Here is a 20,713-nt window from a genome sequence, read left to right as displayed (position 1 = left end):
GGATCAGAGGAGGTCCCTTAACAGTTACCAGGACCTCAAGCTCTCATGTGCTAGCTGAGGGTATCCTTTTCCCTCTCCCAGGCCTCCCTGGTTGCTGGGTCTCTGGATCCTATGGGCTCAGGGGCCCTTCTTTTTCAAGTTCTGCTTCACGTGTCTGTGTCCAGCTGAGGGCACTGACCCCATTGCCCCAGTCCCCAGGGCTGATGCCAGGACAGTAGAAAGCTCTGTGCTGGGGCATAGCCAAGGTGTCCCCCATGGCTCTGGTCCACACATTGGCAGCTGGGCCTTGTGTCCCTCTGACACCAGATCCTAGGGTTTCTGGCTCTGCCACCTCTGCTGTGATGCTCCATTCCAACCATGTGGCTCAGCAGGGAGGGGCACTACACACTGTCCCTTCTCCCTACTCCTTCTGCATTCCTACACGCCCTGCACAGGAGCCCTCTACCCTCCTCCTTCTGTTAGGAGAATTCAGAAGATACCAACTTTCTCCTCTTTTCCTTTCTGTAGTGGAGGTCCCGGCAGGATCCCCTCATGAGCTGTGAGGGTTAAATGGGAGAAGGTTGGCCGGGCGCGGTGGCTCAAGCCTGTAATCCCAGCACTTTGGGAGGCCGAGACAGGCGGATCATGAGGTCAGGAGATCGAGACCATCCTGGCTAACACGGTGAAACCCCGTCTCTACTAAAAAATACAAACTAGCTGGGCGAGGTGGCAGGCACCTGTAGTCCCAGCTACATGGGAGGCTGAGGCGGGAGAATGGCGTAAACCTGGGAGGCGGAGCTTGCAGTGAGCTGAGATCCAGCCACTGCACTCCAGCCCGGGCGACAGAGCAAGACTCTGTCTCAAAAAAAAAAAAAAAAAAAAAAAAAAGAGAGAAGGTGTACTGGGCTTGAAGCACAGGCAGGTCCCACAACAAATGCTCACAAAATGGAAGCCTCTGCCACCATCTGCCTCATTCCCATCAACCCAAGTAGCAAAGAGCCACCCCTGGCCTCCCAGTACCTGGCCTGTGTGGGGACATGTTGGGGCCTTCTGACCACGGAGACAACAGAGGAGAAAAAAATCATGTCCCCTCAGTTATGGGCCAAAGGGGAGCCTCCGGCCCAGATGCCCAGACACACCTCTCCTGACCAGTCCAGGAGGAGGGTGTGAAGCAGGGGCCAGGTTCACCCTGGGCTCCCATAGAAGATAGAGAGGCTGTAAGGCCCCCAGCAGCAGTGAGCAGAGAGAAGCTCTGGGAGGGAGGGAAGGGGTGCTGGGTCCTGGGGGCTCCCAGGCTTGACCTGTACAGGGCCATCTGCTGCTCAAGTCCGAGGCAATGTGGGACTGAAACAGCCCAGGCCTAGGTGAGACCCGGAGTGTGCCTACTTGTGCACTATGGGAGGGAAAGACTGTAGTCCTGGGGTGCCCTAGGAATACTTGACCCTGCCCTGCCCAGACCTCAGGCAGCAGAAAAAAGCCCTCATGAAGAAGATAAGGGACAGAGGATACCCGGAGTTCTGTGTGATCAGTAAAGGTGGCCTGATGACAGCCATGACTTCAAACACAATTTGAAGCTGGATCCAAGGCTGGAGAGCAGGGGGAGGATGGGCATGCCGGGTGATGGGCATGGCAAAGGCACAGGAGTGATGGTGGCACACAACTGTGGCTGACGCACATGGGCCCTAGTTGAGGAACCCTGAATGCAGGTGTCTGCATCAACAGTCAACTCAGAGACCCCATTTTCCATGCCAACTGGCCTGCCCACCACCCAGAAAGGCCCTGTACACTGTGCCATGTGGCTGGCCCCGCACTGGGCCAGGCCTCCATGAGGATAAGGAAACATGGGAGGCAGGAGGTCGGGGCCTTGCCCTGGGGAGGGAGAAGAATGGAACACAGGCAGTGGTCATTGACCAGAAGAGATGGAATGAGCAGAGGATGCTACCAGGTAGTGAGTATAAGGAATCATATAGTTCAAGGTATTCATCTGACATATACCAGAAACTCACACAAAATAAGAAAATACACAAAACCACATAATCCAACAAAACTTTGGGCAAAGAACCGAGAGACATTTCTGAAAAGAAGGCAGGAAATGAACAGGTAAAAAAAAAAAAAGTTTGTCCACATCACTAATTATCACAAAAATGTAAATCAAAGTCACACTAAGATAGTGTTCCCATCCACATAAAATGAATGTTGCCAAAAGCAAAAACAGAATTCTTAACAGGCAATCACCAGCATGCACCTGCAGACAGGGAACCTCTTAGACACTACGGTTGGGAATGGAAATTGGTGTACACACTACGAGCAATAGTCGGCAGTTCCTCCTCCAGCTAAAAATATAACCACTATATCATCCAGCAATCTCAGCACTGGGAAATACAAAGTACATGGATGTATTATGCTCCCTGATTACAAATGACATAGAAGAGCTACAGAGATCCAAACAATATGGTTTTGGCATTAACATAAAAATACAGAACAGACACAATGAGGGAACCAAATACCAAACCCAAATTCATATATGATGGACGCATTTGAAAAAAATATACCCAGGGGATGGGAGACTCTGGGCTGCCTTCGGTCGGGCTGCAGAAGTGTCCTGGGGGGACCTGAAGCTGCCTCTCACCTGCGCTCTGGATGGTTTCTACTCCATGAGGATTTCCAGAGTTTCCCCTCAGCCACCGTCAGAGTAGGGCTTCTATGGGGCTGCGACCATCTGTCCCAGCCTTTCCTGTCTCCATGACACACCGTGTGACCTTCGTATACTGCAATATGTAGCTGCGCGTACTGAAAGCGTACAGTTAAGATGACCTACAACCGATGCTACTCGAAGTCTTCCAGAGATTTTTCAGATATCTTCAGACCAAAACAAACTAGTGACATTCCATGGTGTTGCAAACTGGCACCAGCAACTGCACAGAAACAGCTCCCTATGCACCATCAGACACTCTCCAGACCCGCCCCTCGCTCACAAATGTAACAAACGAGCATGAACCCAGGCAGTCTTCACTCCTAAGGGCTACATAACAACCTCTTATCGGTCAGGAAGCCTTTGATCTGGGCCAGGATGCTGACGCACAGGGGTTAATTGTGCCTCTAATGCTGAGTGTTGCTTCCCCTCACTGGGTTAACCCCTACCCTTGCACCAACAAGGGCCCCCAAGGAAACTGCTGTCTGACATCCAGGAGCCCACGTGGAATGTTTCAGCAACTTGGATGGCCTTGGCTGTCTCTAGTACCAGCCTTTCCCTCTGTGGGGCTCACTCCCTGACTCTTGCTTGTGCAGACCAATCTAAAGCGGCTGACATCTCCTGCTCCCTCAGCCTCCCGGGTCACCCTGATGGCATCATGCTGGCCATGGGCAGGTGCCTCCAATCAAGAACGAGGTACCCACAGGCTGAGTTCCCTGGTGTGGGGAACAATGCCTGGGGTCTGCAGACAGCCCACCCAAGGTAAAGAATCCAGCTCTGACACTTACAGCTGAAAGACTGTGTGGCAGAAAAGGAGAGACTCTCTGGGCCTGTCTCCTCTTCTGGCTCACTGGATTGTTAGGAAAATTACTGAGACACTGGGCTTAAAGCTCTCGGCCTAGGGCCCAGAATGCCACAGGAAATCAAATCAGGGTGACCAAGGACTGAAGACTTCTCCTTGGCTGGGAATGGGGGATCAGGGTTGCAGACACAGGGGCACAAAACGATGCTTGTGTCATAAGAGAAGAAACTGGGGATCTGGTCCACCACAGGCTCCTCAACCTCAGTGTGAGGCCTTGCTGGGCCCTGAGCTCACCTCCCCATTGGGAGTCCATTATGACTGCAGTCCAGAGGGGTCAATGTCCTCGCTGATGCTGGAAAGAAGTCCCGGGAGATGCGGAGGGCATCCTGTACTGGCAGGCAGTCTGGGTGGTCCACAGGTGTGTGCTTCAGCAGGTCCTGGGAAGGGATGAGGTGGTGATTTGGGAAGCCGTGTTTCTGGTGCTCAATGAGAAGTCCCTGGGGAGTGCTCAGTCCTCACCGAAAGAATTCAAAGGGCAGGTACTCACGGACTCACATTCATGCCTGCAAAATCTGAACTGAAAATTAGAATCGGAGCAGCAAGGTTGACTCTAAAAGGACCTGGGCTTGCTTTTCTCCCTGCTGCAGTCATTACTCTTTTCTCCTGGCAGAGGCAACCAGGTGGACGCTCATCTCACCAAGCATTTGGAGAGACACCCCTCTACCCACCCTGCAGCTGCTCCAAGGATCCTGGAGACCAAAAGACAGGGGTTGGGGAAGCAGGATGTTCCTGCCTCCACCAAGAGAGCAATTGGCCAAATGTCAAGCTCAGAAGCTAAGCTCTATTGAGGCTCTGTCCCTGCTGGCATGATCACCACGGACCAGGCAGGCATACTCAGGGCCCAGAATCCCTCTGACTTTTCAAATGGGCTGTTCTCAGTGACTCTGGCACCCACCCATCTGAGGCTCAGTCTTCCGAGAAACTCTTAAGCCCTCTCTGGTCCTTCCAGGGTCTTAACACTCATGTGTAAGACCAGCATACTCTGAGTGACTTACTTGTTCAGTGGGCTGGTACAGCAGAGCTGTTGGGGACAGCACAGAGTAAAAGGACAATGACATACAAAGAACCACTCAACACCTCAGAGACCAGCTTTGTCTCCCACCCGCCTTGCTTCCCACGTGAACACCTGCTTGCGGGAAGCCAAAGTGGGTCCACAGCAGCCCCCACCTGTGTTCTCACTCCCAGGGCAGACCAAGCAGCAAGAACAAGTGACACACAGCCCTGGTGACCCTGTCCCCTCCCTATCCATGCCTACTCTCCCATCAGAACCGGCTTCTTCGACAGCTGCCCCAGTCCTGTCCAGGCCTTACCTGGCTCAGAGCAGATGATCCCCTGCACCTCCCACCCTGAATCACACGGCTACACCCAGCACATGCTACAGAGGCCCAGCACACTCTGGGTCACATCCAGAGACTCCACAATAGGAGAGGAGACATGCTGTTTCCCAGGAAGGGCAGCTCCCCAGGCCTGGTCATTCTCCGACTCCTCCAGTCAAAGGCCGGGCACAGCCAGCTGAGATCGCCATGCTTCACTCTGACCCACACGACTGGCCTTGCCTCCTCTATGGGAAGAGACCCCTCCACACAGCCTCAAACCCAGACATAACAGGACAAGACAGGCTGGGCGCTAGGGAGGCCAGCCAGATCTCCACACAAAGGCTCCGCTCTTAAGGAGGAGGCAGTCTTAGGGGCAAAAGTTTCCTGAAGCAACTCAGGTCAGGCCTCATATACAAGAGCCCCAAAAGAGGCTGCAAAAATAGCAGCTCAGCCAGGCAAGAACCCAGGGCCACACCCTTCTGAGACCCAGACACCAAGTGAGGATCGCTGGGATTCAGCAGGAACAGGTGGACGTGACAGCTGATGGACCAATACTTCCCAACACCCTTCCAGCAAGCAGCTATAAGTCGCCTCTCCCAACGAGTCACTCCACTTCAGTCCTGCACCTGGATGCCTCTGTGCATGGGGTCATGATCTTTGGCCTCCTGCCACAGGAGCAGTGAGAGGCAGGATGGTGGCCTGGAAAGAAGGATCTTAGACTGTATGTCCCATAGGACCAGGTTGTGAGAGATCCCACAGCCAACACTCATGCCCCAGGCAACCCCCAAACCCAACAGGTCCCCAAAGCCCTCGATATAAATAGCCTATGCACTGCTAAGCAGACACTTCAGGGAACAATCTGCTGGCTGTGAAGAAGATGCAGCCTCAACAGGGTTTCATAAGCCATCTGCAAGCAAAGCCTTCTTTGCTTAGATGCCCCTTAAAAGCACTAGGGAAGCTCTTAAAAGATACAGGACTAGGCACAGTAGCTCATGTTTGTAAACTCGGCATTGTGGGAGGCAGACGCAGGAGAACAGCTTGAGGTTAGGACTTTAAGACCAACTGGGGTGGAATAGTGAGACCTCATCTCGCAAAACACAAAAATTAGCATGGCATGGTGGTGCAGGCCCATAGTCCCAGTCACTTGGGAGGCTGAGAAGAGAGGATTCCTTGATCCTGGGAGGTCAAGGCTGCAGTGCCCATGATTGTGCCACTGTGCTACAACCCAGGCAACAGTGCAAGATCCTGTCACAATCAATCAAACAAACGAAAAATCAAAGATGCCTGTCTCCTGCCCCATCAAATAAATCCAAATCTCTGCAGGGTGACACAGGGTATTAACATTTTTAAATTTTGCCTTTGCTGAAGTAAACATGTAGTAATGGCTGAAAACCACTGTATTATGTAAATCCACTTCCTATAACTTATTTGTAGCCCTTTCATACCTAGGAATTTCTACAGACCCTCTCTGTCGGCTTTGGAAGCCAGAATGGGCAGGGCCAGGTGTGAGGTGTCCTAGGACACTGAGGCTAGAGCACAACTCCCAGCTCGGGAGGACCCATGTCTGAGACTAAGGCACCCACCGGGGGCTCAGCCTATCTTAAGAGGGAAAATTACACCTCAGCACCCCAGAGACCCAAAAGAAAGCTTGAGTTCAGCAAATACCTGACAGTGGGCCCTAGAGTGGCAGCCACAGGGAAAACTGCCATTGCACTGTCAGCTCCCTCTAGCCCCCTTTCAGGTCCCAGCAGGAGGAGGTCTCCGATTGAGTTAAGATGTCTCAAAAAATGGTGGGTTGAACCTCAGAGGAGTTATTAATAGGTCTATAGTCACCTGAAGACTCCACCTGACTAGGGCCAAAAATGAGTCCAAGGAGGGCAGCCAGGAAGAAAGCAGGGTAGAGAGGAAACATAGGGAGAGGGGGCCCTGGGACCACGTCGGATATGGAGGGAACTAGGGGAACGAGGGCAGCCCTGATGATTGTGCTCCCCACGGCCCCTGCATGCCTGTGTCCCCTGAGAATTCAGGGTGAGGAGCTCACTCTTGCCCTTCACCTGTTCCTGGGCTCTGGCAGGCTGGCCTGCTTCCTGCCCCAGCCTCACCCACTCTCCGCACTCCTCACCACTGATGTGGGCAAGCTGATCTCTCCGGTTTGCTGGGCTCTCACTCTCTGCCCAATGGCACCAAGTTAACTTCTTTCCATGCTTTATTTTCTGTGTGATTAAAAAGGGAAGCAATTCTCACTAATACCATTTCTCAGAGAAGAAAACAGGCACAGGGATGCTCTATGACTTCCTCACGGTCACCAAGCTACAAGTGGGAGCTGGGCTTTGCATGGAGGTCTACCCATGATCTTAAAGTTGAGCCGTCCTCCAAGGAAAGGACAGCACCTGTAAAAGCTCAGTGAATGGGGCGGGAGTATCCTCACTAGAGCCCAACCAGGCTGGTACCCTGATATCCAACCTCCAGCCTCCAGAACTGGGAGAAATACAATTCTGTTTTTGATGAGCTCCCCAGGCTATGGCTCTTTGCTGTAACATCCTGAAGTGGTCCTGAAGTGCTATTCTACCATCTGTGTCCTATTCCATCATTCAGAAGGGAGTCACTAAGCCCTCAGTGCTGTCTTTGTGGATGCTGCCCACCCAAGGCTGAGATGACGCACAGGGTCTGGGTCTAAATAAAATAGGAAGGCATTGGAAGGTGCAACGTCAGAGAAGGAGGATGTCTGAATATCATTTAACCTCAACGTCTACTGGTGCAGCATGAAAGACGAGGCCCAGAACAAAAGTGGCTTTTCCTGAGATCACACTGTGGACCCCAGACCCACTGGAGTTTTATTCCATGCTACCTCTCACTCTTTCTTGCATTTCTTCCATCTCGAAGGATGTGCAATATCTACAGGGAACACCATACCATGAGTTTTTTAAGATTTATCTCAAACACACCTCAGGAGTTCCCTAGGAAGGAGATGGTAGTGTAACCCCCATTGTGCATGCTGGGGAGGCCACAAAACACCATAGGATTTCTCTAGGGTCTCACAACTGCTAAGATAAAGGCTGTCTGACCCAGCACTGGCTCCTCAAACCTGGGACCCTGGTTACATCCAGGTCTTCCCAAGGTGCTAAAGGGGCACACTTTGGCATAATGGAGAAGAGGTAAGGAGGTGACGGGGGAGGGTGAGCGGCCAGAAGCCCAGAGGGGCCTTTGAGTAGGTCTGATGGAAAGGAGGAACTTACAGGATGGAACCTACAAGATGTGACCTCACTTCCTTGCTAACAGACCCCCAGTAGAACACAGAATTCTGGTAACTAGGCACCCATATTATACACACAGCCCCATTTCCAGTTCATTTGGTGGGCGACACTCCGGAGAACAACATGTTCTCCTGCTGTGTCCCGACGTGCTGCCGACCTCCTCATCGCAGAAGAGGCCAAAATGAGAGTCTTTCTCAAGAATATAGACATTGGTTCAACCCTCATTCTCGACGCCTCTGGCCCTTTGCCAGAAGGCACCCACAGGTAACACAGGGCCCAGGGCAGGCCTGTCCAGGCCAGGCCTCAGCTGTGCCCATCAGGGCAGCACCGAGTCCCTCCCCATATGTTTGGGGGAAACAGGAGATGAGGGGCCCTCCCTGGACAGGAGCAGGTAGGTTGTCAGGTGTCTGGAGTCTGATAGGTATGTCAGGCTCACAGTCCAGACCATGCCTAGCAGGATGGGAAGGTGAGTGTCGAGGACACACTTTGTCTGCTCAGATCTGAATCCCAAGACCTCGAGTTTCATCTGCCGGAGACCTCAACCTTCTCTGGCTGGAGGTCTATGCAGATGCTCCTATGTGCCAAAACTTGTTGGGGTGGGGGGGGCCAGGAAGGAGTTGTATTGTGGGTGTCCCACTGTGGGGTCAGCCAGGCAGGCCACCAACACCTCTTGGCCCGGCTCTCGGGCACTCTCTTTGCAGAGCTCCACACAGCAGATCAAACAGGAGCTGTTGGATGGATTCCATTTCTCCATCTTCCTCAAAGACGGGCAGGTGCCCCATGCCAACAACCACGGCCAGTGCTGGTCTGGGGTGAGACAGGGCACAGAAGGGTCTCCACAGACAGGGACTCCAGAAAACCAGGGTGGGCCCAGGACTCAGACATGAATATGGGGACTCCCTAAGCTCTGTCCTAGGAATTTCCCAATTGAATGACCCACTGTCTTCTCCCAAAGGAATCTGGCTGCCATTAGTCCCCAGTGGCAACTTGGTTACAGGCAAAATCCCTTTCATCTATCAGAGGAAGATCAGAGAAAATCCTTCTGTTTTCACTTGATGCTATGCCAGGAGTATCTCAACACGTTGCCACAACAATTGAGTATAATGGTAACACTGTAGCAACATACTCATACTGTTATCATTGTAGCTCCCCACCCTAAGTGGATCTCCGGCAACGGGCAGTTCCACTGTCCTGTCAGACCTCCTCCAGGACTTAAAATCCAACATTTTGACACAAGCAAGTGGGGGGTGGGGGGGGTGGGGCGGGGCACTGATTACAACAAAAGAAGGTGAAGCTACTCTATGCATGTGTGTTTAAAGTGTCATCAAACAGAACTCATCCCTGTAGCCCCACCAGGCAGGAGCTGCACCCTCGCATCTCACTGTAATATTCCTTAAGGGAGGCCATGTTCCACAGTGGGTCAGCCTCTCAGTGCTGGTGGAGCCTGTCGTGGTAAAATTTCCTATCTAGGCAGCCTTTCTGCAGGGAGCATAATCCTATGTGTGTCCTAATAGGCTGGAGCAGTTTGCCAGGGCTGCCATAACATGCACGCTGACTGAAGGGCTAAACCACAAATATCTGGTTCCTCACAATTCTGGAGACTGGAAGTCCAATGTCAAGCTGTCAGCCTGGGGTGGTTTGTCTGGGCCTCTCTCCTTGCCGTGGAGATGGCTGACTTCTATCTCGGTCAGCACAGGGTCTTCTCTTCAACTTCTCTGTGCGCTCACCACCTCTCCTTGTAAGAACCCCAGGCATATTAAATTAGGGGCCACCCTAATGAACTCACTTCACCTGAATTACCTCTTGGAGAACTCTGTGTCCAGACACAGTCACATTCTGAGTCTCTGGGGCTGAGAATAGAAACGTTTACATTTGGGGGAGGGGATATAATTTAACCCATAAAATATACAAATCCCCTGTGGAAGACAGACACCCGGGAAAGGGAAATCTGGGTGAAAGGATGTGCAGATAGCAACTTTCAACAGCTCTAGCCAGTTGACTTTCCAAAAGGCCTCCAGCAGCCTCAGCCTCTGAAGGTAGCTGCTTCTCTGAACACAGCCTCCCCGAATACTAACATGCTTTTAACTTTTTGCCAATCTACTGTCTGCGTGGCAGAGAAAATCACCTTGCTTCATTTCCAGTTTCAAACATACATTTGCGTAACCTTTCACGGGTTCCATACCTGCCTGCATTTTCTTTTTTTTTCTTTTTTTTTTGAGACGGAGTCTCGCTCTGTCACCCAGGCTGGAGTGCTGTGGCCAGATCTCAGCTCACTGCAAGCTCCGCCTCCCGGGTTCCCACCATTCTCCTGCCTCAGCCTCCCGAGTAGCCGGGACTACAGGCGCCCGCCACCTTGCCAGGCTAGTTTTTGTTTTTTTTTGTATTTTTTAGTAGAGACGGGGTTTCACCGTGTTAGCCAGGATGGTCTCGATCTCCTGACCTCGTGATCCGCCCGTCTCGGCCTCCCAAAGTGCTGGGATTACAGGCTTGAGCCACCGCGCCCGGCATCTGCCTGCATTTTCTATTCCTCAAGTTGCCTGGCAGATTCCGGGCCTTGGTATGCATTTCTTCCCACCCTGGAGTCTTCCAGCATTTTCCCCTTGCCCAAGGCTGGGATGGACGTAGCTGTTTCTCCAGACTCACGTACATCTTAAAGAACAAAAACAATCATATCCCTATGAGTCAAAGGGTTCTTGTCCTGTGCCCTGTAGCTAAAATGAGGAGGGGACGAGGCCTCCCCCGGCCTTGAGGACTTGCAGGGATGATGCTCCTCATGCAGGCGGTTGATACACGGGGTGCCGTTGCCCCACAGATGACAAACACCGTGACGATGCCTTGAAGGCGTGAATCATTTTATCACTTTCCATCCTCACATGCAATTTTACTTTGAAAGCCTAGAACCCTTTCACCATGGGCACCCAGGTTCTCCACATGCACAAGTCCCTGAAGGGTTGGTGCTTCTTGGTGTGAGTTCCAGATCCCAATCCTCTGGTGGCTCATGGTGTTACCACTGACTCCCATGTCCCTCCTTGTCCCCCTAGTATGGAAATGAGATCTGCAGGATGCCAACTTTCCAGGCCGGCACAAGGGAGAAGCTGTTGGACTCCCTGGTTCCAGCCTTGCTAACTAAACCCATCTCTTCCTATGCCACCTGCCTGGGCCCCTCCTGGGACTTTATCACCGTGCCACACTTTTTGGAACTACTGGTTAGAAGGTGAGTGTCCGTCCCCTCCAAGGCAGAGAGGTGCCTCTGTCCCCTACTGGCTGGGTCTTGAAGATGCAGCTCTTGGAGCCTCGGATGGCTCCTCTGGAACAGGGAGTAGTGAGAAGATGAACCTCACAGGGTTCTTGTGGGGACTGAATGATTTACGACTTGGCAAACAAAGGGGTCCCTAGAACCTAAAACTCTGGAAAATCTGCTGTGGGTGCTGTGATTCATGTTTATTATTTTTGTCTTCCCCCTCACTGAAGCACCTCTCAGCATTCTGTCTCAATGGCCCATATCCTTTGCAGTTTGGAAAAACACACAGAAAGCAAGTCTGCAATGGCATTGGTAAAGGATGTCTAAGATTCCTTCTGGCTGGTCTTTCTTCTTGACACAGACAGAAGAGGGGTCCCTTGGTGCTGAAAAGGGAGCCACAGGCCCACAGACATCTGGAGAGGCTCACTGGGGTTCTCCAACGGTTGAAGTTCACTCATTCAACACATACATACAGAACACCTCATTTGTGCATCGTTCTTGTGGCTTGGCATAACTTCATAAACAAAATAATCCCTGGGTCTCAACTCTACCCACAGTCAGGCGCTCATAGGAGACAGAATAAACAGGTCATATCTACAGAATGTTAGAGGGGAAACCCTCATGGCCTCCTCTACATATGGTGGCATCCTCCCAGATACTGACGAGAATGACAGAGCCCAGCAACAAGTATAAACTGGGTGGATTTAGGGTTCTGAAGGGTCTTTTCACCCACAAAACATGGGGGAAAAGATGTGTAACCTGGCAGGGGAGAGACTAAAGGAGCACTGGGGCTCATACTTGTAATTCACATAAGGCAGCTGACGTCTAGGGATTTCCCCTGCAAGAGGCAAACAGTGAGTTCTGTAAATACAGACTTAGTTCCCCTACAAAGGAGAGGGGAGGTTGGGGTCACAGCTGGCCACAAAGAGACCCATTCCCCAGCACCATGGCTATGCAGCTCTCCCTGTCCTCCTCCACCCAACATCTGCATCTACCCTCCTAACCCCAGGACCAGGGGACCCAGAGCTGGAGCTCTGATGAGCAACCTGCTCATAAATCAGGCTGGAGCTGCAGTCTTAAGTGTCCAGGTGCACAGTGCTGTGATCCAGGGCCTTTGGGAAGAGAATGTCAGTGGAATGCCGGGGCGCGCAATGGTCTGTACAGTCCTGCTGCATGGCCAGGTCTGCCCCTTAAAGGACAGCACTGATGACCTGGGGTAGGGTGAGGCTGTCCTCTACACAGGCAGGAAGAGGCCAGGGACCCAGAACCACGCAAGTGTGCCCTGGAGGGTTGTGTGGGAGAAGGCCAGGCCTCTGACTCAGCTGTCCACTCCATCACCAGCACCACCACCTCCATTTTGTTCACCTGGCCCCTTGAAAACACTTCAGTTTGCTATCAGCCCCCACAACGGTCATCTTTCCGGATAAAGCTGGCCTTCAGGAACTTCGCCTGGCCTGGACTGGGCATGGAGGACCATCAGGAACTTGTCCTAGGCCAGTTGGTGCTTCCGGAGCCTAATGAGGCCAAGTCAGATGGTGAGGTGGCTTGCAGTCTGGAAGACTTTCCAAGGGTGGTGTTTAGGGGCTACAATTCCCTTAAAATTCCATCCGGTCATTTCTGTACTTGGAAAACCCAGTAAAAAGTGACTGCTATGGTGACCTTTTCTCCTCTTCCAGATCCTGCGCCATCTCCTGGGCAACACGCGTTAACCATGCTGACCCTGGAGCCAGCACCACCACTGCTGGCGGACCTGGGGGCTGCTCTGGAGCCAGCGTCAGGTGCAGCCCTGGGTGCACCAGGATATCTACATTCAGCACCAGCACCAGCACCAGGGCAAGGGCCCCTTTCAGGAACACTGCTGGAGCCGCAGTCAGCCCCAGAGGCCCCCTGTCCCTGTCCCGGGAGTGTAAAGAACCAACCCCCTGACGAGCTGTCTGATGTAACGACCTTCCCTCCCAGGCTGCTGGCAGAGCAGCTGACCCTGATGGATGCGGTGAGCAGCTGGGCTTTGCAGGCTGTGCCTCTGGCATCAGCTGTCTCAGACGAGCCTCTCTCTGAGGAGTGGCCAATACCCCGGGTCCAATTGCACCTCTACTTCTTACCAATCATGGGATTTGGATGAGTTTCCTCATCCACAAGCCTTCCCTGTCTGCATGTGGACAGCAGAGATGGGACATCGCCCGTGCCAGCTACACAGAGGGACTGTACAGACTGAACGACAGGGGATGGACAGAAAGCAGGACAGGGTGGTGATCACTGAGGGGCAGGCAGGGCCATGGGTCACTCACCCAGCTGCTCAGGAGCCTCACTACCCTCAGCGCTTATTAGGTGCCTGATGCATACTAGATTCTATGACAGACACCCAAACAGAGCCCATAGTTGCAGCTGCCATAAGGAAAGTGCACCGGTGTGGAGAAGTAGAGGGCTGATTGGGATGGGAGGAAGACAAGGTCTCAGGACGGGCAGGCCTGAGCCACCTTCTACTCCTTGGAGGGCGGATGGCCTAGGAGAAAATGTCACTCTCTCTTCCCACTCTCATGGAGTTTTGGGCCATGATGCATTCAGGGGCCTCGGTGGGCAAAATATCAAACCCAGGGACTCCCACACATCTGGAGCCCATTTTAAAGCTTTCTGAGCTCCAGCTCAGTTCCTGCCAGAGACCATGGATGACTGTGAGCTCAGTCCCTGCCTGGGACTGTGGGTGACTCTGAGCTGGGGTGTGCTCTGTCCATGACACTCTCCTCCTCCCCTAAAGGAGCTGTTCAAGAAGGTAGAGCTCTACGAATGTTTGGGCTCTATCTGGGGCCGACGAGCTAAGGAGGGGAATGAGCACGTGGCACCCACAGTTCGTGCCACCATCACACATTTCAACAGGCTCGCCAACTGCGTCACCACCTCCTGCCTCGGGGACCACAGCATGAGGGCCCAGGACAGGGCCAGGGTGGTGGAGCACTGGATCAAGGTGGCTAGGGTAAGCCATGGTTGGGCCTGAGGATTCCCTCTCTAAAAATGGGGAACTGCCTCTTCTCCTCCATCGGCTTTCAGGATTGGCATCTGTATCTCTGGCCTAAGCCCTTCACACTCCCTAGGCCCTTCTTGCCAGAGCTTCACTGACCTTGACTCCCATGGCCCAGTGGGGGCTGCTCACTTCCAACCTGGGCTCTTCCTTGGGTTGAACTAAAATCCTAGATGAGTGATATGCACTCGACTCCAGGTGTGCCCTCCTGAGGCTCCCTAGGCCTCTGCTTTGTCCAGGAGGGGAGATCTCAGCAGAGGGGGCTGAGGCTGAAGTAGGCCGGGCTCCAACTCTGGACCTCACAGCTCACTCTTCCCTCTCCAGGAGTGCCTAAGCCTCAACAACTTCTCCTCGGTGCACGCCATTGTCTCTGCTCTGCGCAGCAACCCAATACATCGGCTACACAAGACATGGGCAGCAGTGTCCAGGTGAGGAGGACTCTCTCCATGGGAGCACCAGGGTTGACCTAGGGATTCGTAGGTCTCCCCATGTGCCCTCAACGACTCTGAAGGGTTCTTGGAGACCAGGGACACTGGAGGCAGGGATGGGCCCATGGGTGTGGTCACTAAGCTGTCTTGGACTCCTAGGCAAGGATTTCCAACTCAGGACTAAGGTTTTTTAATCATCAGGAACAGACTGGAGCCAACTGGAGGCTTTCAGGTGTTTGCACCCAGCAGTGGAACTGTGTCCAGCTGGAAGCTAACTGTGAACATGCAGGGGCTCATGGGAAGTGGAGACGGGCCAGTGGAGGAGCATGACAGGTCCCACCCTGGTCCTCTGGAGTCCTTTTCATCAGAGGACCCCATTGGAAACTCTCACCCAGGAAGTTGGGATTCTCTGGGCTTTCAAATAAAAGGGATTAGATTGGAACTCACAAATCTCGCAGCTTATTCCCAAATTTACTCTTTTTCTTTCCTCTGTCCACAGCAAAAGCACAAAATATCTAAAAGAACTCTACAAAAAAGACACTACATTGAAGAGGGACCTGCTGATCAAGGTACAGTGGAGTCTGGGAGATGCAGCACAAGTGTTTAAGGGTCAGAGAAAAGAGCGAGTTTGGAAGGGCATTGGACCTGGTGTGAAGTGGTTATTTTCCTTTGTTTTGACTTACCTACTAAAAGTGGACCTGAAAATTTCCCTCCATGCCTACCTTGGGCCAACAGGGAGAGGGGTATGAGGGTCCATGGGCACATGGGGGAACAGGGGCAGGAGGCCCTGGAAATGGGATGTGGCAATGGCTGCTGGGCTGCTGAGCGGGGGTGATGAGCTGCAGCATTAGCAGGGCTCTGGCTCCCACGCTGGTCCATGCTGCTGGCATGGAGCTTCCTCCAGGCTGAGGGATGGTTATGGTAGGTGGGATTTTCTTCCCTCCTCAAACTGGCCAGCAGTTCCTCAGGAAGCCAGGCCTCTGCTGCTGCTTCTGTCTGCAGTGCACCTCCATGGGCAGGGGACCTCTGCCCACACTGTGGGAGAGGGGGAACGAAAACAGAGGAAAATCATGTGCCCGGGAGTCCAGTGGACCGCCCAGCTATGGGCACCAATGGGCATGCTCGGGACAGACATACATGTTTGCGGTGACTGCCCGCTCTGCCCTTTGCAGACACCCAAAAACTGTCATGTCACAGGATTCTCACCAGTTAGCAGTGACACATGCTCATGACAAGTATCTCAGGGATTCAGGCATTCCTAGGGGATCCTCCCTGGCCAGATCTCAGAATCTTCCATGCAAATGAGAAGGCAACATGTTACCCCACCCAGGATTCTGCAAAACTCTGCCATGTCAGTCAGAGATGGAGCCACAGGAGGCCACATCTTGAGTAGAGGAAGAGAGAGTTCTGTGCACGGAACTCCCCTGAGGAATCAATGGCAACGCAAAATCTTTGGCATGGCTCAAACCAAGTTTGTGTGTCACAGACTCCAGTGGGGCTCGGATAGGCAGGTGCCACTTAACCAGGTCTCCTAAAATGCCCTGTCCCTTTCCCATCACGACTGTGCCTGGTTGGAGACCTAGACACTCAGAGACTCCAGCAAACACGACCCTGATGGGTGGTGGTGCTAGGATATGGGGTGAAGGCAGCCGAGACACAGCCTCCAGGACAGGCAGGAGGCGCCCTGTCTTTTGGGGTCCTGGGGAGTCACTCTCCACTCTGGGTCTCTGTTTGCTCTTCTGGAAAATGAAGGGATGCTGAGCCTGTAGTGCAGCCCTCACATGATGAAAATGAGGTTAAAGAAAAGAAAGCAATTTGAAGGCGCGCATGTCTGGTTCTTCCTCAGAGGGATGAGGATGAAAACAATGGCAACAGCTACAGGAAACAGTACTCAGGAAGCCCTGTGAGGTAGCTGTGGTTTTCATCGCTCTTTACAGAAGAGGAAACAGTCTCAGGGAGGCCCGGCTGCATGATTGGGTGACACACACAGGAGTGTGGAGCTGGGCCAGTGGAATGAGCACTGTGCCAGATGACACACACCAGTCGCTGGGGATCCAAGTGCGGGGTGGCTGGGGTGTAACTGGGGGAAGGGAGGAGAGCCTCACTGTCTCCATCACTGACACCTCGCAGGCAGGGAGCTTTAAGGTGGCCACCCAGGAGAGGAACCCACAGAGAGCGCAGATGAGGCTGCGGAAGCAGAAGAAGGTGAGCGAGCCTTTTTCATGGAGGGGCCGCAGGCGATCAGAGGACAGGGCTCCCTTCCCCGCCAGCTGGAGGACTCCATATCAAGACAGTGGGGGTTTCCTCCCAGCCCTGTCCTCCTGTGGACACTGGGCTGGGAAAGCTGGACTCAGAGTGGATGTGGGGAAGGGTAAGGCTAGAACCACATGCCCCTGTGAATTGTTAAAATCCCACCATAGAGTGGGATTTTAACAATTCTAATAATTGGGAATGCTTGTTAGACTTGGAGGTCAGCTGGGATAGAGGAGGCAGAGAATTGGGAAAGGCAGCTGAGGGTCTTTGGCTGCTCCGACTGGGAGACCTGGGGAGCGGGGTTCTGGGAGACAGGGGCTGATGAGATTTCATAGGACAGGACCTTGGACAGGCACCTGACGGCCAATACTCATCACAACTACCCCTCCCACTTCCCACCCTTCTTGGCACAGGGAGCGGTCCCCTTCCTGGGGGATTTTCTGACTGAGTTACACAGGTTGGATTCGGCCATCCCGGACGATCTGGATGTGAGTGAGCCTGGGGCAGGTTGGTTGGGAAACAGGATCCTGAGGCTTGGGAGGAGAGGGTCCTGGACCGAGCCCTTAGATCTCAGCCCTTGGCAAACCTCCTCTCCTGAGAGCCTCACAGATGCTCCTGTGGGTGGGGGTATCAAGCCCATCTCATCATCTCTGCGTGATGGAGGCTCCATGGCAGTCACCAGTCCCTATTCCTGAGTGGTGAAGCTGCAGAGCTGCCTGACTGCAATGCTGCTGAGGTGTGGGCTGAACTGCACTCAACCTTTCTCTAGGGTAGTCCCGTAATAGGAGAGTGAAACTGAGCCTCTCCAAAGGCAGGTAGTTGCAGGGTCACTGAGTGCTTTCTTTCTATGAGAGGCCTCAGTTTCCCTGTCTGTCATCAGGGAGGGTTGGGGCAGAAGGTCCCTGAGCCTCAGCTCCCATGCCCCCTGCTCTAGAACCTGGAGCCTGAGGCAGGTCCAAGTCCTGTCATGTGCACATTCCCTGACCCTGGTGGCCCTGGCAGTAGTGCAGAATGGGAAGGGGTGGGGTGGGGCTGGTTGAGGGCCAGGGACCTTTCTGATGGACTCTGTCTGCCTTCCAGGGCAACAGCAACAAGAGGAGGAAGGTGAGCAGCTGGGGCACTCACGTTGCATGAGGGTGGGGATGTGGACGTCACAGTCCACCCTGGGTAGGACACTCCCTGGCTCCATCCTCTACATCTTAGGTTTACTGGGAGGGTTTGACACACACAGGAGGAGGAGACCTAGCCCAGTGGAGAAAGTGGGAAATGGAATGGAATCAAAGACCAGTTCCTGCAGGAGGGGCTTTTTACATCCAACTCTGAGAACAGGCTGGGGGCTGCATGGGGCCCCTTCAGAAAACTGCCCCAGGGATCTGCCCCTTCTCCCTGCCTACCAAAAGTACTCTCAGCATCTTCCACCCAGGCCCTGTCAGCAACCTGTCCTCTGTCTCTAGGAGGTCCGAGTTCTGCAGGAAATGCAGCTGCTCCAAGTGGCTGCCATGAATTACAGGCTTCGGCCTCTTGAGAAATTTGTCACCTATTTCTCAAAAATGGAGCAGCTCAGTGACAAGGAGAGGTGAGGGTCTAGGGGATGGGCAGAGGGTGGGAGAAGGCTCCCCATTTTTTTTTTCCCCCAATATGGTCTGGCTCTGTCGCCCAGGCTGCACTGCAGGGTGACCATCTCTGCTCATTGCACCATCTGCCTCCTGGGCTCAAGCCCTTCCTCAGCCTCTCAAGCAGCTGGGATTACTGCTGTACACCATGTCCCAGGACGTGGTACAGCCTGTACAGACACCATGTCCTGTTGCTCTGCTGTTGTTGTTCTGGTACAGATGGGGTTTCACAATGTTGTCCAGGCTGGTCTCAAACTCCTGGCCTCAAGCAATCCACCCACCTCAGGCACCCAAAGTACTGACATTATAGGTGTCAGCCACCCCACCTGGCCTAGAGGAGGCTCTCCTATGGCCATCTGCAGAAAGCCTATGGCCAAGACTCCCAGGATTTCAGCTGGGCAGGCACTGACAGGGGACCTGATGTGTGGCTCACGGTGGCCTCACAGCTGCCTCTCTCTCCTGCAGCTACAAGCTGTCCTGCCAGCTGGAGCCTAAATCCCAGTAGGCCGGCAACATCCTGCAGTAGCTGGGACCCCACCAGGGTGCTGGCCAGAACACCGGCTCTGCCCCGTCCTTCACCCAGACCGGGGAACATTAGGGAACCACATCTAGGAGGCTGGCAGCTCAGCTGCATCTGGCCCCTGCTACTCAACACCAGCTGCTCCTGCTGGCCAGGATCAGGCCATGGGACTTTTGCGAGTCAGGCGGGAGACCATTTTATGTTTATTTTCTTTAGTGTATAAGTAAGAGTTTTTTGTTTAACTTTAATTAAAATAAAATTTTAAAACACTATTCAAAATGTTCTATAGTTGTTGGACTGAGAAAAGTAACTGCAGTGCAGTAACCGTATACCAGTCTTTAGAATTCATAGTCCAGTATGTCGAATTGAGGCTATGGCTGAACAAGTCATAGAACAGTGTTCACGTTACGCATGGTAATCACTGAACCTTTTCCTTCTTTGTTCAAATTAATGATTGTTAACTCTATTTAAGGAAAACAAACAAAACAAAACAAAAAAGCCCTTAAAAATCATAGCATGTTACCCAATCTACCACACTTGTTCTACTGACCAGCTACTCTCAAATCTAAATTCTAGTGAAATTCAAGTTCCAATGGGGTACTCTACTTTCTTAAGGTTTAAATATTTAATGAATCACTGAAATATTTACTGAAGGGCTGGAGATAGGAGGTATTTAAGCAAGTGGTAGGGCTGGCCTTCTCCAGAAGTCCTGGACAGAAGGGAACTGGCCATCAGTCTCCAGGAGGGAAACTTTTTCCACTATCGATCATCCCAGACTTTCAGACACCTCTCCCCTAAGTGAACATCAAGAAAGGAGAGGATTGTTTGAACCCAGTGTCTAAAGGATTTCCCACAGCTTAATTTGAACACAAACCCCATTGTGCTACATCAGACAAAAACAAGCCAAAGAAATCAATATTTCAGGGTCTGCAATATCATACCTCTAAATCAACACCAAATAAACACCTAAACCCAATCCTGGAGCCACAAAGCTCCTACAAGAAAAGTAGGAGTCTGTATCTCAGCAAAACTTGTATCTCGGCATACAGTTTGCAAAAAAGAAAACAAAAGCAAAAATTATCTATGGCAAGAAACCCTTAGACCACGCAACTGATTTGGTGATACTTTTTCTTATTTTTTGTACTTTTTGGATGGGACACAAAAATCACTGCTAACAAATGTGAATACAAACACATGGGACTATACATCATTTTAGACCTTCCGCATGGGGAAGAGAAAGAATGAACCATTAAAGAAGGCATCCTACCAACTGAAAGAAAGTTCAGCAGAATCCTATCTGTGAAAGGGGTTGTTATCTAACATGCATGAGAAACTAACACTACTCTAACTGGGAAAATGAACAAAACCAAACACCCTAGCTAAAACTGGGCAAAGAACCTGAACAGGCACATCTAAAAAGAAAACACGAAATTGACAGGTCAAAGAGAAGCTGCTCAACTTCACTAATCCTCACACAAATGTCTAAGTGAAAACCACACTCAGATAACCTATCACTTTAATTAGAATGAAACTTACCAA

General features: G+C 52.4%; 3 pseudogenes across 3 annotated transcripts in view; 2 read left to right on the top strand and 1 right to left on the bottom strand.

Annotated features, from left to right (window-relative positions):
• The window catches only part of LOC100424995 (beta-glucuronidase-like), a 433,296-nt pseudogene that overhangs the window by 221,983 nt on the left and 190,600 nt on the right, over window positions 1-20,713 (top strand). The gene's annotated exons all lie outside the window — the stretch shown is intronic.
• The window catches only part of LOC106995581 (phosphatidylinositol 3,4,5-trisphosphate 3-phosphatase and dual-specificity protein phosphatase PTEN pseudogene), a 176,427-nt pseudogene that overhangs the window by 43,430 nt on the left and 112,284 nt on the right, over window positions 1-20,713 (bottom strand). The gene's annotated exons all lie outside the window — the stretch shown is intronic.
• Window positions 7,910-19,446, top strand: LOC720423 (ral-GDS-related protein-like; annotated as a pseudogene). The gene is made up of 13 exons (XR_013399455.1): window positions 7,910-8,367; window positions 8,805-8,967; window positions 11,145-11,317; window positions 12,686-12,879; window positions 13,021-13,337; window positions 14,100-14,315; window positions 14,685-14,788; window positions 15,288-15,357; window positions 16,919-16,993; window positions 17,455-17,529; window positions 18,122-18,145; window positions 18,496-18,617; window positions 19,120-19,446. The product of XR_013399455.1 is annotated as a ral-GDS-related protein-like (transcript).

This window comes from Macaca mulatta, chromosome 10 (assembly GCF_049350105.2).
Source record: "Macaca mulatta isolate MMU2019108-1 chromosome 10, T2T-MMU8v2.0, whole genome shotgun sequence".
NCBI lineage: Eukaryota > Metazoa > Chordata > Mammalia > Primates > Cercopithecidae > Macaca > Macaca mulatta.
Note: the sequence above shows the minus strand (reverse complement) of the source record. Positions and strands in the feature narration are given on the sequence as shown.